The 15,595-nt window shown below is 41.3% G+C and overlaps 1 protein-coding gene across 2 annotated transcripts in view; it reads left to right on the top strand.

Annotated features, from left to right (window-relative positions):
- Nucleotides 1-2,319: 2,319 nt before the first annotated feature.
- Nucleotides 2,320-15,595, top strand: part of LOC551558 (trichohyalin) — a 115,094-nt gene continuing 101,818 nt past the window's right edge. For both annotated transcript variants that reach the window (XM_006571020.3, XM_006571022.3), the window contains exon 1: nt 2,320-2,760. The gene's annotated coding sequence lies outside the window, so the exon portion shown is untranslated. The remainder of the gene's footprint in view (nt 2,761-15,595) is intronic.

The raw sequence follows: 15,595 nt of genomic DNA, 5'->3' as shown, positions 1-15,595 counted from the left end.
TAAGGCTTTTAATAGGGTAATAACGCGGCTCGACAAAGATGTAGAGACGTTGTCGGGATGAATGCTATACGCTGCAATGAGTTTTCCAGAAGCCGTTTAATTGCCACGGTCCTCGTAATGGATCGTCAAAGAGATTCCTGACCGATGCATAATGTCTTTGAGCCATCTATCACCGGTTCTCGCGTATAACATGTTGTAAAGGATAGTATTATCTATAAGCAGATGGTTATTGACCATTTCGTTGCATATTCCCCGTTGCGTATCCCTTTTGTTTTGCGATAAATTTTCAGTAACCGTATATATAAGATCGTATAGTTGACTGTAGAGGATCCCGAGGAAACGTTATTACGACTGCGAGTAATCGTAGTCGATGCAAATTTGCCTTTGGGTAAAATCGAATTTCAATGCAATTATATTAACCGCACGGCCCGTAGTTGATCACGCATTACGGCCAATTTACCTTTCGGTATTTGTGGCACAATTATTTCTGGGAAATAATGCTCGTTGGAACGTTTAGTTTGATCCTACTAATTAGGAAAATGAACACGAAAGAAACACGTTAATAAAATTGTAAATTATAGTTTTTTTGCAATTGGTAATCGCTGAAACGAATTTTTACGTATTTATTTCTTGGTAGATTCGCGTAACGTTGGAGAAAGAAAAATGATGAAGAAACGTGATAACGAAGTTCATAAAAAGTTATTTTAACTTTGATGATTTGGGGGAGATACGTGCATGGTTTACCCTTTCTTTCTTGTCTAAATGCGGCACCGACCAAACGCGTAGTCATTAAAGCCAACGATGATACGAGACAGGCTGAGATTCACACCAGTAAAAATATTTAGGTTTTATTTCGTTCCTATCCCTCTGTTCGGTTGATTTATCCAGACGGTTTTAAACGGTACCTTCTTTCATCTCGTAGATCTATCTTTCATTCTTCTCGGCCGATAGTGTCTTCGAAAATTTATTAAACAATGTTTAATTTAGAAAAGAAGAAGCATCATCGTAAAACCATTAATGTTAAAAATTGTTGTTTCGTTACGACCGGGGAAAATTAACATAGAACTCGATAGCATTGACATTAAAATATTAAAAATCCATCAATCATATCTCATTCCGCTCTAATCGTACAGTTTCAACATTTTCGCCGGAATCTTTATGGTTCACGACTCGAATGCACGTGCAATGCCTCGTGTCTTCGTCGACGTTTCACCGATAAACCAGGGGGACAACGATTGGCATTACGTACTTTCTATTTCCCATCGACTTTCGATGGGCAACTTGTCCACCAGCTCGAACCAAGTCTTATATACCTTGTCAGGATGCGCGCTCGTTCCTCATTTCCCTTTCCCGTACAAGGAACGCCCTAAATCGGTGCGCGGAATCGGTAATAAATCGAACGTTGATCGTTCAATCCCGAGAACGTCTTGACCTTGCCTGTTCCTCAGGTCCTAGACGGCATTTAATCTGGAAGCAACGCACCGCCTCGTCTACTCTATTATTAGAGAAACGGAGAAGTATATAGCTTTATTTTGCTACCGGTTTCTTCCGATGTAATTTCGCAGCCTTCGAACCGACGCAAGTTCGTGACGCGGATACAAAGCGTCTTCGGTAGGAAGTCTCGCTAATTTTGTGAAAACGTTAACTTTCTTTGATATTTTTCTTTTCTTTTTTTTTTTTTTTAATCAAAAAATATTGCTAAGATATATTTATTTAAATAATGCATTCTTATAAATTAAGAAATGCAATAAACGTTTGACACTTACGTAAGAATTAGAAATTGAATGAGAATAAAAAAGGAACGAATCAATTGCATCAATTGTCGATCGAATTGAAGTAAAGTTAAAAAAATAAAATTCCAAGTCGATGCCCTTTCTTGATAAAATCATTATCGATTTATCAAAATTATAAAATACATATTATCAATGCACTTCTACTATCGGTACTAATATTAAATTTCTGTTATAGGTACAAATATTTACACGAGCCATATATCGAGTCGAGCGATCTCGGTCACACTCGTTTGGAATAGCGGGTTTTCAAAGCTACCAGAGAATTCGATTGCTTGCGTAATACTAGTGAGATGCATTCTGCGTTATCATCGAGACCGATCCCGAGGGAGGCTCTTTAATTCCAACAGGAAAACAGAAACGCTCGTACGGCCTCGACCCAAGCAAAAGTTCGTCGAGGTTGCCAAGCCTGAGGCCAGCCTCCTATCATTATTTCTTTCTCTTTCGCACTCTCTCTTCTCCCTCTCCTTCCTCCATTGAAGTTCGACTGAGGAGTCGAGAAAGGTCGAAACTAGCCGGAGGTAGTCGATCGGTGTCGAACACTAGCGTGGAGAGCCGAGCGCAGAGCCTGCGCAACGAGCAGCCAGCAATCGAAGAGCATCGTCAGTCCTTCACGGTGAGCCGGTACAGTCGGTCTTCCTCGTTCGTCTCCGTTGTTTGCAACAATCTCGTCCTCGTAAGTGGCTGCGTATATTCAAATATCTTCTCTTTCTCTCTCTTTTCTGCCTTTGTTCCTTTCGTTCGATCGTGTCTAACAAAACTATCACGGTAGTGTTACGTATATAACGGTTTGAAAAGCCCGCGCGTGCATAACCTTACCCACGCGTACCCGCTGACGAACAATTTAGTGCGTACGATTTTGTTGGTGGACAAGCTTCTCCTCGAGCTCGGGGCTCTTCTGTTTGTGGATTTCTACCCTCTGCCTCCCTGTGGATTACTCAACATCCCGCAACGGGAACTTCTCTCAAAGGTAAGGTAATATTTTCACACGATTGATGGTCGAGAACGTGGTTCGTCGAGAATCGTTTCAATGTGTATTCGAAAACAAAACGATACGAGAATCGTTTGTCGTTTTCTCTTGTCGACAATTTTGCTGTTGAAACCGTAAGTAAAATGTCGCAAGTAAAATCGTTACGCGAGATTGATCAACGAGTGTTGATGAAACGTCGTGTCCGAGAATACAGTAGGCCGGCGAAGACCTTGAATTAAACGTGTTTCGTTTCTCATCTAACCATCGCGTCGCTTCGATACGTGCGCACGTAATCGAGGTTACTAAGATCGTTTCTAAAACAGCATAATTACGACACGAGCGATCTTCGATGCGACCGGTCGAGTCAGTTGTTGGCGAATCATAATGAAATGAAACTTCTCGACGCAGTAATTGATCGTACGTTACGTTAGAGTTAGAAATTGCGTGCTAGTTCCCCTCGATATATAATTCGACTTACATCTTGAAATCATTGCTCGGCTAGCATACCGAAACCAGTTTAAACCTGATTTAAACCGATAGATTCCCACGTATGTTTTTCAAATATATGTGTATGTATACACAAATTCTTGTTCGAGGCATCGTCATTTACGTAGGAACGAATTAGATTTTCTTGGCGTAAAATAAAACGACTCGATGCGTTGCTAATGGATTAGTGATTTAGAGGCGCAGAGAAGGTTAACGCTTTTGTGCGATGCCGGAAATAGAAGTTATATTTATCGATCAGTCGTGTACTAGGTATTTCGTACTAGCTACGCGTGTGATGGCCGATTACGGTCTGTGATCTATAATTGATGATCGTTTAAATCGCGATGCAAGACGTTTCGAGCCTGGTTAAAACGCGTAAATACTCGTCTTCTCTAAGCTCTAAGTCGGGTTCCTTTGTCGGGTCGGTTCGAATCGTACGAAATTTTCTCCCGAAACTACGTGTTGACACGTAAACGACGACTTCCTTCAGATTTCGAAATTATGCGAAACGTTAGACCCAGCCAAATCGCGTGCACATTACATTTAGTTCTTGGAAACTTTTCAACCGAGTATTGTTTATATTTTCCTACGGTTATCCGTGTAATTTAGACGGACAGATATGCGCACTGTTTGCACTTCGGCGGTCGATAGTATTTATTCCGTTATTTTCGAGAAGGGAAATGTTCGAGGAAAATGTTTTCGGACAGTGGTTTATTGGCGTTTATTCGTTTCAACTTCGTGTCACCCTCTATTTCATCCGCGATAAATCGCCCCTCCCCTTATTTTCCTGCGCAGCCGTTCGAATCGACACGCGGAAGCGGTTTCTCACAACATTGTTTCGATGTTTACTTCGATTTATCACCACCTGGACAAATTTACGTTGAAAATCCTTGTTTACGATTCCGACCCGTCTCCCGGGGGAGAGAAAAAAATTTTCGAGAGACAGTGTCTATTGAAAATAGCAACCGTAATTTGTGGCTATGAGTCATTTATAAGCGGTGATGAAATTCTATGTTTACAGAGATAGTTGTATTCTAATTTTATACGCAGCTGGTATAAAATATAACAGGATGATTTGCTCGAAAAACAATAGTTTAAATTTTACCTCGGATAGAATTAGAATCAAATTTTCTATTTAAATTTCTATTCGAGATTGAAAACAAACGTTTGATCCGATTTTTAAATCGCTCGTTGAACCGGAAACCATTGCTACCAAGCCAAAGATCAATCCTGTTATTCATTTACTCACCGAGTGATAAATTCCTCGCGTTATTTTTATCGCGTACAAATTGATACAGTAGCAGACGTTCATCGATAAGTTATCGAAACGTGTTCTCGGTGCAATGCCCTTACGGCGTGTATTTAAATTCATCCAGTTTATAAAGAAAACCGCGCAACATTTGACCGAGTGTTGCATATCCGCTTGTTAGACACGAGTGTCGCGCGATTCGAATCCATCCCGTGGGAGGCGAAACTAATCTAAAACCAGTAAAATGAAAACTCTCGTGAAAACTCTCGGCGAATGATTCACAAGATGTTTCGCAGGGCACCCCACGTAGTCACCCTCTGACTAATCCGCAAAATAAAACGCGAGAAACATCCCTGCGGCCACCACCATCACCGATTAAAAGTTTGTACGGATCATTCGTAAATCATAATGCGTTCGAAACGTTTGCTACTATAAATTTAACTCGGTCGGATGCACATTTTTAATATATTTCGAAATTATCTGATCGTTCGACTGTAGGAAGATTTACGACGAAGATCCGTATATACGTTCGATGCAGGCGAATAATGTTTTTGCAGGCGATATATATTTTCTGCGGACGTTGCGACCGGTTTGAAATTTTCTAGTTTAAAAATGGATCGTGACTAGCCTGTGGAAATAATTATTTAACCGAGAGACTCGGTCGAGATACCGTTCGAGATCGACTAATTTTAACCGGGTAGTGCCGGCATTTTTTAATCGTCATTCCGTACGATTCATTGGCAATCTTGCAACCAGATTGCGGTTTTCGGGAGGAGCGGGGGGGAGGACGTTGCCTCTCATTAAACTTTAATCCAACGAAACGCTTTTGTAATCCGCTGGCCTGGGTCGTGAATATTCCTCGATCGGAATAATACCGTTTGTCGGTCGCGAGCGATAGATTCGATAGACGCAAGCGTTACGCAAAAATCTTGCAAATCCGTCTGTTCCCTTTTTAAACTTTTTCCAACGAAATCAACTTTCTTCCTGCACGCGCGTTTCATTGATCTTATAATTAAATCTTTCGTTCTGTTATGGTTAATTTACGTTGGATAATTATCGTTTCGTTACATTCCTTCAACATTCGAAAACGAGGGATATTACAAAAATAACCCCATCGATCGGCAAGAAACTTAATTTACGGTTATCGATAAACCGTTCGCAAATACACGCAAGAATGTTGCAGAGCATCCTTCTCGATTAACTAACCTTCTCTCGACGCATAAATCCAACGCGACCTCGTTCCCTCGTACATCTTTAGAAAAGAAATTTTTCCTACTGTCAAAATTCGCGTTTATTTTTCCCCGAGAAGAACCTCTCCTCCTCTATTCTTCCACGGTTACAAACCGTGGAGCGTTCCGGTGCACCCGGCGCAGGATAATAAAGAACGGTTCTCCCCGGGTTGGCCGAACAAACGGACGGCTTCCCCCGACGAATTTCACCGGGACTTGCGAATAATTTAAAAACTCGGCGTGGCCCGCCTCGTAAATTGCGCGTTGGGAGGGGAGTCGGTTCGATCGACGCTTCGAAAAAGCGAGAAGCGGAGGCGGAACCGAGGGGGAGGCGACGCAAAAAAAAAGAAAAAAAAAACACGAGCGCGGGGGTTCACGAAACGAAGATCCGTGTACCGTTGTCGTCGTCGTCGCCGTCGTCGTCGACGCGTGTTTGTTTGGAGCCCGATGGAAACCGGTCGGCCGGCGTGGCGCGTTCATCCGTGGCCGTGTGTAGGTGAGGCGCGTGGGGGAGATGCGCGCGAGAGGAGGAGAGAGCCGAAGAGAGCCTTGCCGGAGGAGATGAAACGAGGGAGACGCGCAACAACGACGCGTTTCGAGTGCCGTTACAGCGTCCGAGAGAACTCTCGATAAACCTGAACCGCCACGCTGCATCTCCATCGCGCATTAGGGTGAAGCCCCCGTGGATGGATGGATGGATGGATGGATGGATGGAAAACAGGATTCCTCGTGACGCGAGGAGAGTAAGGGTCTCTCTTCCAAGAGCACTCTCCTCTCCTGGACGAACGCGAGATTCGTTCCTCCAAGCTTCGCGTGATTAATTGCCATCCACGGCGTTTCCACGCTTTCCACGCTGTCGTTGTTTCGAGAGGTTTTCGGATTGGAATGCAACCATCCACTTCGGGTGGACTCGCGCGAGGGGACCTCTAATGCGAGTTGATTAGCGAGTGTGTACGGTATTGTGAAAGTTGGAGGGTAAACATGCTTGTGTTTCCTGGTAAAGTGTCGAGTGGAATTTTCTATGGATGGTCTAGGGAAGAGAGGTGTTCCTGAAGGCTCGCTGGAATTATTGGCCCGATCTTTAACGCGCTTTTAATTCGAGGAATTTAGCGTAATAGAGGTCCTCCGTCGTGGATGATGCGTCTTGGATGGTTTGAGAAGCGCATTGTTGCTGAGGGATATGTTTGTTCCTTTGGTCACGAACGATTAAATATCGTTAGTTTAAGAGACGTGACTTTGCGTAGAAAGCATGATTGTTTATAGTTTCTTCGGGAGAGTGTTTAGGATCATAAGAGCAAGTATAAGAAAAAATGAAACGTGAATTAAAAACGTTCGATATCTCGACTTTTACGTGTAAATTAATTTTTCTTCAATTTCCCTTTGCAAAAATGTAATTCGTCCGATTTAATTGATTAATATTTAAATAATCACGTTGATGGCTCGACGTAGAGATTGTTAAACATCGGCTCGGAAGTTTGAAAACTGCGAGGAAAACGATCTTGATGTAGAAACAAGAAAGAATGGCATAATTTCGCGTATTTATAGATGCTTGGAATAACCACTCGTTTCAAACGTGAAAAGAATTCTCGTATGAATAGAATATTTCTCATTACTAATATAATTTGCAATAATTCAGATGAATCGAATTCACGCATATTCCGCGAAACTCATCATTATTCATTCATTCATAACGTTAACCCCGATCCGTACCTTTTAACACTTCTTATACCCGACATTATATCTTTACATAATTTTTTCCGAAGATTATATCCCGTAACTCTTACAATCGTTGTATAACGCCGAGTTTGTCCTGGTATGCGGTGATTACGAAACACCTTGATATCAGAAATCGGATTGGTTTTAATCTTCGTTGTTGAGGGGACGGCCGTACACGCGAATCCTTCCCAATGTTGATAGATCGGGCGGATCAAACTACCGTGGTCGAAAACGACGGCTTATCGATCCATCGAGCAAACGCTCGTCGGAGGCTGTTGCGAAAAATCATCGATCATTCCGTGTTTTCTCTTAATACCAATAGGTTGCATCCCGCGATTTATCGATCATCGTGGTGAAAGTGACGCCGTTTGATACAAATTTAGAAAGCCGGTCGTGTCGTTTCCTATGCTTTGCTCTGCTTGCGACGCGTGTACGTGTTTTTTGACCGCGCGCGGAAAAATGCATAGCGATACTCGATTAAATCGAGTCTTATCGTCACTTTCTAATTGAATTTCCTAAACCGCGTGGAATATTTTCTGCGCGGTGGATATATTTTCCTTTATTAAAATTCTTCGAACAGACGCAATCGAAATTAAGCATCTAAATCTTTCGAATCTTCCATGCCAAAACTTTCATGCTTTCACTCAAGTCCGGCCTTTGACTCCTCGTTGAAAATTATTCATTTTACAATAATAGACATTGCCATGCCAACTACTCCGGTTTCCTTCGAGGTGAACAAACGAACAGAGAAATCGATTGCCTTTTGCAACCAGTCATTAAGAGTGACTAAGAGGTCAGGCGGTTCCAATGCTTTTATGGTCATTACACTTTCTTCGACGCGAGTCCTATCGGCTTAATAAATTTACTTAACCTCTTCTAAGTAGACCAGAAGAGGTCGACGCACGACGATGACCGTAACGCTGCAAGAATGCACGCTGCTTCTTTTCTATATAATATATTTCTAAGAAAAAAAACTTCTCGATTAATCGGAGACAACAATGACGAAAAACCACGGTTTTTATAATTCGAGGAATCGAGATATCAATCGAAATGATAATACAGAATTTCCTCGTTGCTCATCCACCGTGAATCATCTCATCTTCCTCCTCCATTTTTCCTGATCGAATTCGTGAAAGATTTATTCCATCGACGAGTCGATTTCCCCTTGGAAAAGAAGTAATCGTCAGTTGAGATCAGTTTTTCGAAAATGCTTTATTTGTAATTTCTGGGTGAAATTTTAACGCGAAGAAATATAAAGGATAAATTTAAAGAAGAATTTTCTCTCATAACGATGGGAACCGAAAACAAGAATCCGTATTCATCGTTCGCGAAAGTTGAATGTAAGCCGATCGTTGCGTTATTTTGCGAGCAGACAAAGAATCTCGCAACCAAGGAAGCGTGGATACGCGTGGCAGATTTGTCACGAGAGGGCTATAGATCGATGTGACAGAAAGATGTCCATTGTTTTCGCCTTAGGCGCCACCGTAGATTTACACGTTGTGGAGGCCTACGCGCGCGAGGCCGGAAAGCCTTGTCTGGAACATCTATTACGAGCCCAATATTCGCCGTTCGGGGTATCCCTTTTTGTCTCGGCTTACAAATTGAACGGTAATGAAATCGTGGAACGTGAAAGTCTCCTTCGCTATCTCGCCTTGGATGATGTAACGCGTAACTGTCTCGCGATTTATTATCCCTCTAACGACAATGCTTCCCAACTCGACAACTGATAAACTGGTGTATCTATATATAACGAATGAGAAGAAGGGGGTGGCGAATCGATTTCTTGCTTGTACGATCTCAAGATCCCTTTCTTTCAAGAAAAAAGAAAGAAAAACCGCGATGAACAGTTTTTTCCGCCTCCTCTGTTAATCGGGAATAATGAAATTAAAGATGGAAACGATCTAACACTAAAAGAGGGGAGCACAGGGGATAATAAACCGCGGAAACGTTGAAATTTTCCTACGGTCTATTAAATATTGCTCGATCTACCGTGACTTTTCTCTCGAGCATTTCAAATGAACCGCGAATTCGATGGATGCACCTGACTGCATCCGTAACTTGGAGAACCGGGAAACGAAGTTGGCGCGCAAGTTTGATCGATCATATTCCATTCGCCGATTCCGTCCAACTTTCCAAACCTAATGTCTTCCTTTCGTTATGTAAAAAAAAAAAAATTGTGATTCTTCTCGTTTCTGAATTCTTTCGTGTTGTTTAATTTAAATTATCCTTACGTATGTGTGAAAAATATCGAATTCGTTGTTTGGCTCGAATCGGTGTTACATCCGAGAGTTTCTTTTCTCGGATGAAAAAGCTATGTAATGATGATTAAACTCAACACGGATCATCTTGTCCGTAAGAGACGATAATTTCCATGGGCGTGACGAAAAAGAGAAGAGACACGGTTTTCACGCACGCGCATAGAAAACACACATACACACGCACGCACACGTAGACACACGTAGAAAATTAACAGGGAAACCTTGGATAAAGGAGGCGTCTCGTACGGTGTCCTCGTTGCCGTATTATTGCAACGCGAGTATTTTTTTTTTCTCTTTTTTTTTTTTTTTCCTTCTTTTTTCTCTCTGGCATTTCTCGCGCGAATAGTCTCCTCTCTCGCGTTTCTTTTGCACTCGAGGTTTCTTATTGCATTCTTTTGCTGTATCTTCCGGAACGAATGGCATCGAGACGACGGCCATCGAGAGCCATTCTCTGAAATTTCGATATTCCTCCCCTCCCCCAGTCGAATAATTCTCTTTCGTGAAACCAATGAAAAGAGTGAATTGTGATAATTGAAATAACGTCGAGTTCTCGATATTTCTTTTTTTCTTCTTCTTCTTAAATAAGAGAGTTGGTAGAATGTTCATCGAGATATTAATAAAATTTCAATGATTTTTGCTGCGGCACAACAGCTTGTTTTCTGCTCGGATTTTTCCACGGATTTAATTAACCTACTTTTAGATTACGAGCGTATATACGTAATTAATTAATATCCGTGTTGTGAAGAAAAAAAGAAAAAGAAATGGTCGAGCAGCAATTTGTGTCCAGCGATTTAAACGAGAATCTATGTTTACGAGTTGGATCATTCGCAGTGTTTTAATTATTTTAAAGCGTTAAACTTTTGTTTTGATGTTTCGGATTGTCTACGTGGATATTTAATTTTATCCAGAAAATTATTACCCGAAAGAGGTGTTAAACAGTTGCAACGATCATCATATAATATATCTCTCTATTCGACTCTCTTTTCTCTGTTTTTGTGCAAACAGTCTTCTCATCTCGTTTCACACCTGCAAGTAGCAACCACTTTTCCTTCGTATTTCCTTTCATTCATCCCGTTTTCAAAGGCTTTTATTCAGCGAAGCCGTTTTCTTTGAAAGCGACTTTAAGGTGTCGAATTAACCACTCGAGATCCTTAGAAATCTACTCAACTCGAACACTCTGTTCCGTTTATTAACATTTTGCTAAGCGAAAAAGAAAAAGAAAAAGAAAAAAAAACAAGAGAAATTATCGACGTTGTACAACAATAAATTTTAAAGGAAACATTAGATAAATATTGGAAATACTGCTCGTAGAGGAACTCGATTGAAATTCTTCGCAAACTTTCTCGAGTATTTATATGTGTTGCCATGAAAATTTTCCTACTTCTTCCTGTTTCGTCGCGTTATTTGCATTCACGTTACGTTACACGCAAATAATTCAAATACCATTGAAGATTCTTCGGGAGGCATGATTTTTTTAAAAATTCTTCTTCGTACGCAATTCGCACCGAGGCTCGCCTTATTTTTTATGCGGTGGAAACTCGATGTATGACGTAAAGAAAAAAAAAGAACTTCTCACGCCTCGCGTGCACCACCACACTCGAAGAATTTCCTTTTCGTAAGTGTTCGAGCGTGAGAAGTAAGGCTCTCGAATATAATAGAAAAAAAAAAACGTTAACAAAATCTTAGATCTCCTTACGCCGTGGAAAAAATGCTAATGAGAGAAATTATACGGGATCGTCGCAACAATTTTAGAAAACTTTGAAATATCGCGTGTTTATACCGTTCGTCGCAATTTGCGTTGCAAAGATCGATACGTTTCATTTATATTTACGAAATATAAGCATTCTTTTATCATTTTAATTATTAAATATAATAATGCACGGTTGCAAAAAATTACTCTCTCGTTACATAACACCATCCCTCTCTCCGTGTATCGCTTAGGTTGGCAAAAGTGAAGGGTGGAAAATTCCCTTCACCGTTGTCGGATACGAAACGGCGTCGCGATCAATACCAGGGCTGGAATACCTGGTTTCAGAAATTATTAAGCGCAAAATTATTTGCATTATTTTTCTCACTTTATTTCATATGAAAATATATTATTTTTTTTCCTCCATTTATCGATATCAAGTTTATTATCATCATTTCATTCATCCAATTCGATATTTTCGAATTGTATTGTAAATGAACATTGCGCGAAAATATTAGATTATACTATACACAATTTGTGGATATTTTTCAATATACTCTGTCGCATAGGGTGAGTGAATCCCCTATGCGGGGGCGTCGAACCAGTGGCGGGGGTAGCTTGAATCGATAGCAGAGGAGACGGTCGTTGGGGTGCTTCCCTGACGCATTCTTCGAGTCTGGAAATTCCGTAATCCTGTCGTGGCGAGGAGTAGGGATTAGGAATAATTTATCAAAGTAACAGGTGCTCGCCTTGACTTTATCACGATACGTGGTTGCGTGTGCGAACGCAAATGGTAAATGGTAAATTGGTGCGACAGCGTGTTGTGCGCCTCCCGTGTTGCGTTGGTGTAAATTTAGTTTAACACTTGAGCAATACTCGGTTAACGCGCATATTAGCAGTTAATGCATTCGGCTGCGTGATAAACTGACTGGGTCTCCCTGATCGGAATCAAGGAAATTGCAAGAAAGGAAAATGTCGCTCGAGTTTCCAAACGTTGCGCACTGATATATTGAATACTTCGATCGATCGAGAATTATTATTAATTGCGAGTTTGATGTTGTGGCAACTTAATTCCTTTCGAACTTATTCAAATTGTAATAGTTTTTAAAATATAGGAAACGCGAAAATATTCTTGGAAATTATTTCTGGAAATTTAGAAAGAGCGAACTGGTCGCATGCGCACTAGGATAGTAGGACGATGAATTGTATGGGATTCTGCATGAAATGTCGGATATCCGGTGACGATAGATGACAATAGGCTGCTCTGTCACGTAATGGAGCTGGAATGAATTGGATTTCAACGAGCTTAGCTGGCTACTCGTTCTCGTTTATTTTGAAACGTTAGGGAAAAAAGAAGACGTTTATTCGTCGACTCGAAAAAGAATACGATTGCAAAGAAAAAGTAAAATTAATTGTTCGAATAAATTTTTCAATAAAATGTACTTTTTTTTCCCCTTCGTCTTTTCCGTTAAAATGCACGTATAATTCGTTGAAAGAAAAATCATACGTTCAATCATAATTTCGATTCATTGGTCGCGGTCGATTAAAAACTCATTAGATAATGGGACAAACGGGAATAATTGCTAAATCGTACGACTTAAAACGCGCAACACGGATATATCTAGCTTATAAGCATATACAACTTCCTCGCGGCATTCCGACATTTTAGAAAGGCGGTATAGCGCATATACCATTCCGATATAACTATAACTTTGAATATGCTTATCGGGATTCCAGGATGCTGGAACGATATTCTCCATATTTTCTTGTCGACGCTTAAATTCCAAAAAAAAAGAATCTGTCTGTTGGAAAAGCGTGGACTCGATTTATAAAACGATTCATGTAGAAATTTTTAAACTCGTGAGTAATACGCGTCATCGAAAGTAATCGCGGGACAAGCAAATTTTCATATTAAAATTATTTTTATACGAAATGTTGTTATTAATTCGATCGATATTATAATTTTACCACTCTCTCGAATCTTTTACCAGTTGTTTGACATCATAACTGAACCGAGGCGAGGTTGCAACATAACCAACTGAACTACTTTCACTGTTGATATTTTTCTCGCTTTTCGCTCCTTGTTAAAAACATGGGATAAAATCTCTATAAATCTCTATAATTATTAACCAACCAAGAGATTCCTCCATCATATACCGAAAAGATATTTATAATATACTCGAAGCGAGGATGATTTGGATTTCAGATTCGACAGATTACCTAGGTTTCCATCTATTTCCAACTGACCCTCTTAGCTGTTCGAGCACGTTCGAGCCTGGGTAGCTCCCTAGGTAGCTTCTCGAATCTTGTTTTCATCCATTTCAGCTGGCAAGCTTTTCACCTACCTTTCGTCTTCCTGCTCATTCAAAATACTTCCTGCCGTCGCCACGCCACGCATCCCGCATTTTTATCGATCCATCCACGTTACACGAGGAACGGTGTATAATACACCAGGAGCGTATTAAACATACACCTCCTTCGTTCGATATTTAATAATCGTTCGTTTCCAAATATCCAAGATAAGGATGTTTAAAGAATCTTGTTTGACAAAACTGAGATGATAAGTGTATAAATTCAATTTGAAAGGAAGGGGGACGTTGATGAAGGATTCGCATCTCGGTTGCTAAATCGAAGGAGATACGAAAGAGACAGGATTGCAGCAATGAACGGAGACGATTCAATTTTCAAATAATAAGATCCGTCGAGGAAAAAAGAAAGGAAGGGATTGGCGTGGGAGTAGCGATAGCTGATTCATCGTTCAATGTCGGACGAGTTGACAAAAACCGTAACACCGTTCCCAATTAATGTTGTTGGTGGGCTAATAAATCGTCTCGATGCCTCTCTGCGGAAGCGAAGAGGAAAACGTTGAAAATGAGCCAGTGGCAAATGAGGACAGGTGGAATAACCGATGTGGAACATGATGTACTCGCCGCGTAAATGCGCTCCTTGCGTGCGCGACCAATTATCATCGATATCCTTATTCTCGAATATCGCCGCTGATGGGATATCGGTGTGGATTTTTCTTTTCGTTTGCGCGTTTATCAAAGTCAAGAGCAACGTAATAGGTGCCACATAATCAACACCACGATGACGATTAAAAGAGAAATCGATAGGTTCGATTAAAACCAACAAAACGTATAATATAATCTGGATTAACGTTTCGATAAATAAAGAATCATTACTTTATATTATTTCAACATATGAACAACGCATATATACGTAATACAGAAAGTTTAAAATTAATTAAATTCGATCGGTGCGAATCAATATAATCCGATTCTTCTCAAATTTCGACGAAATTCTATCACGGTCAACTCTTTTGAAGAAGAAGAAGAAGAAATAAAAATAAAATTGGCGCACGTACGACGGCGAGGAGAAACAGTGGGATCCGGTGGCCCAGAAAGCCGAGAGGGGCGCTCGATCGGATGGAATAATCGGTCCAGCTGTCGATACGTGTCGTCATCATCCGCAAAGGTGTCGTTGACCCCATCCTTGGAGGTTGTTCTGTAAGGTGCAAAAACGCACACGCGCGATACCGTTGGCACGAGACCACGACGACGACGACGACGACGACGATGCACGGGCACCTGCTTCGCCAGGGCCCCTGCAGTCACGGGCACCCCGTGTGGAAGCGTGCGCGCGTATTTCCTCCTCCTCCTCCTCTCGTCCCTTCTCGTCCGTCGAGAAATCGTGATGGAGGTCGGTATGCGCGAGAGAAGGAATCCTCCTGCTCCTTCTCCTTTGTCCTCGACGTAAATTGCGCGGCGGGCAACCGAGAAAAATGACAATGAACGGCGGGGAACAGTTGATTTCTACGTAAGCACGAGGCACAGTTAGAGTAACTGCAGCGACCCATGGTTAACGCTTTTCAACTTTTCACGCCGGGTTTCTTTCGATCCGGGTTAGGGATGGGAGACGTTTCGACGACGTTGGCTTTCGCGTCGAATCTGGGACGAAGAGGATATTCGAGAAAAAAAGGATTCGGATTTCTCGAAGAATTTCCCGTAAACGGAATTGAGAGATTCGAGGCTGGCAGAGAGAAAAAGAAGAGTATATTGAGTATAAGGAATTCCTGTATAGGTTTATGTAACAGGTTGGCCGGATGGAAGGAATTCCAATCGATCGAGGCAGAATCCTTGAATATTTGCATCTCTCTGTGAAGCGCGTGTATGAAAAACAACTTAGTTTACGTAAGTGTCGAATATAAAAT

Source organism: Apis mellifera, linkage group LG1 (genome assembly GCF_003254395.2).
Source record: "Apis mellifera strain DH4 linkage group LG1, Amel_HAv3.1, whole genome shotgun sequence".
NCBI classification, from domain to species: domain Eukaryota; kingdom Metazoa; phylum Arthropoda; class Insecta; order Hymenoptera; family Apidae; genus Apis; species Apis mellifera.
Note: the sequence above shows the minus strand (reverse complement) of the source record. Positions and strands in the feature narration are given on the sequence as shown.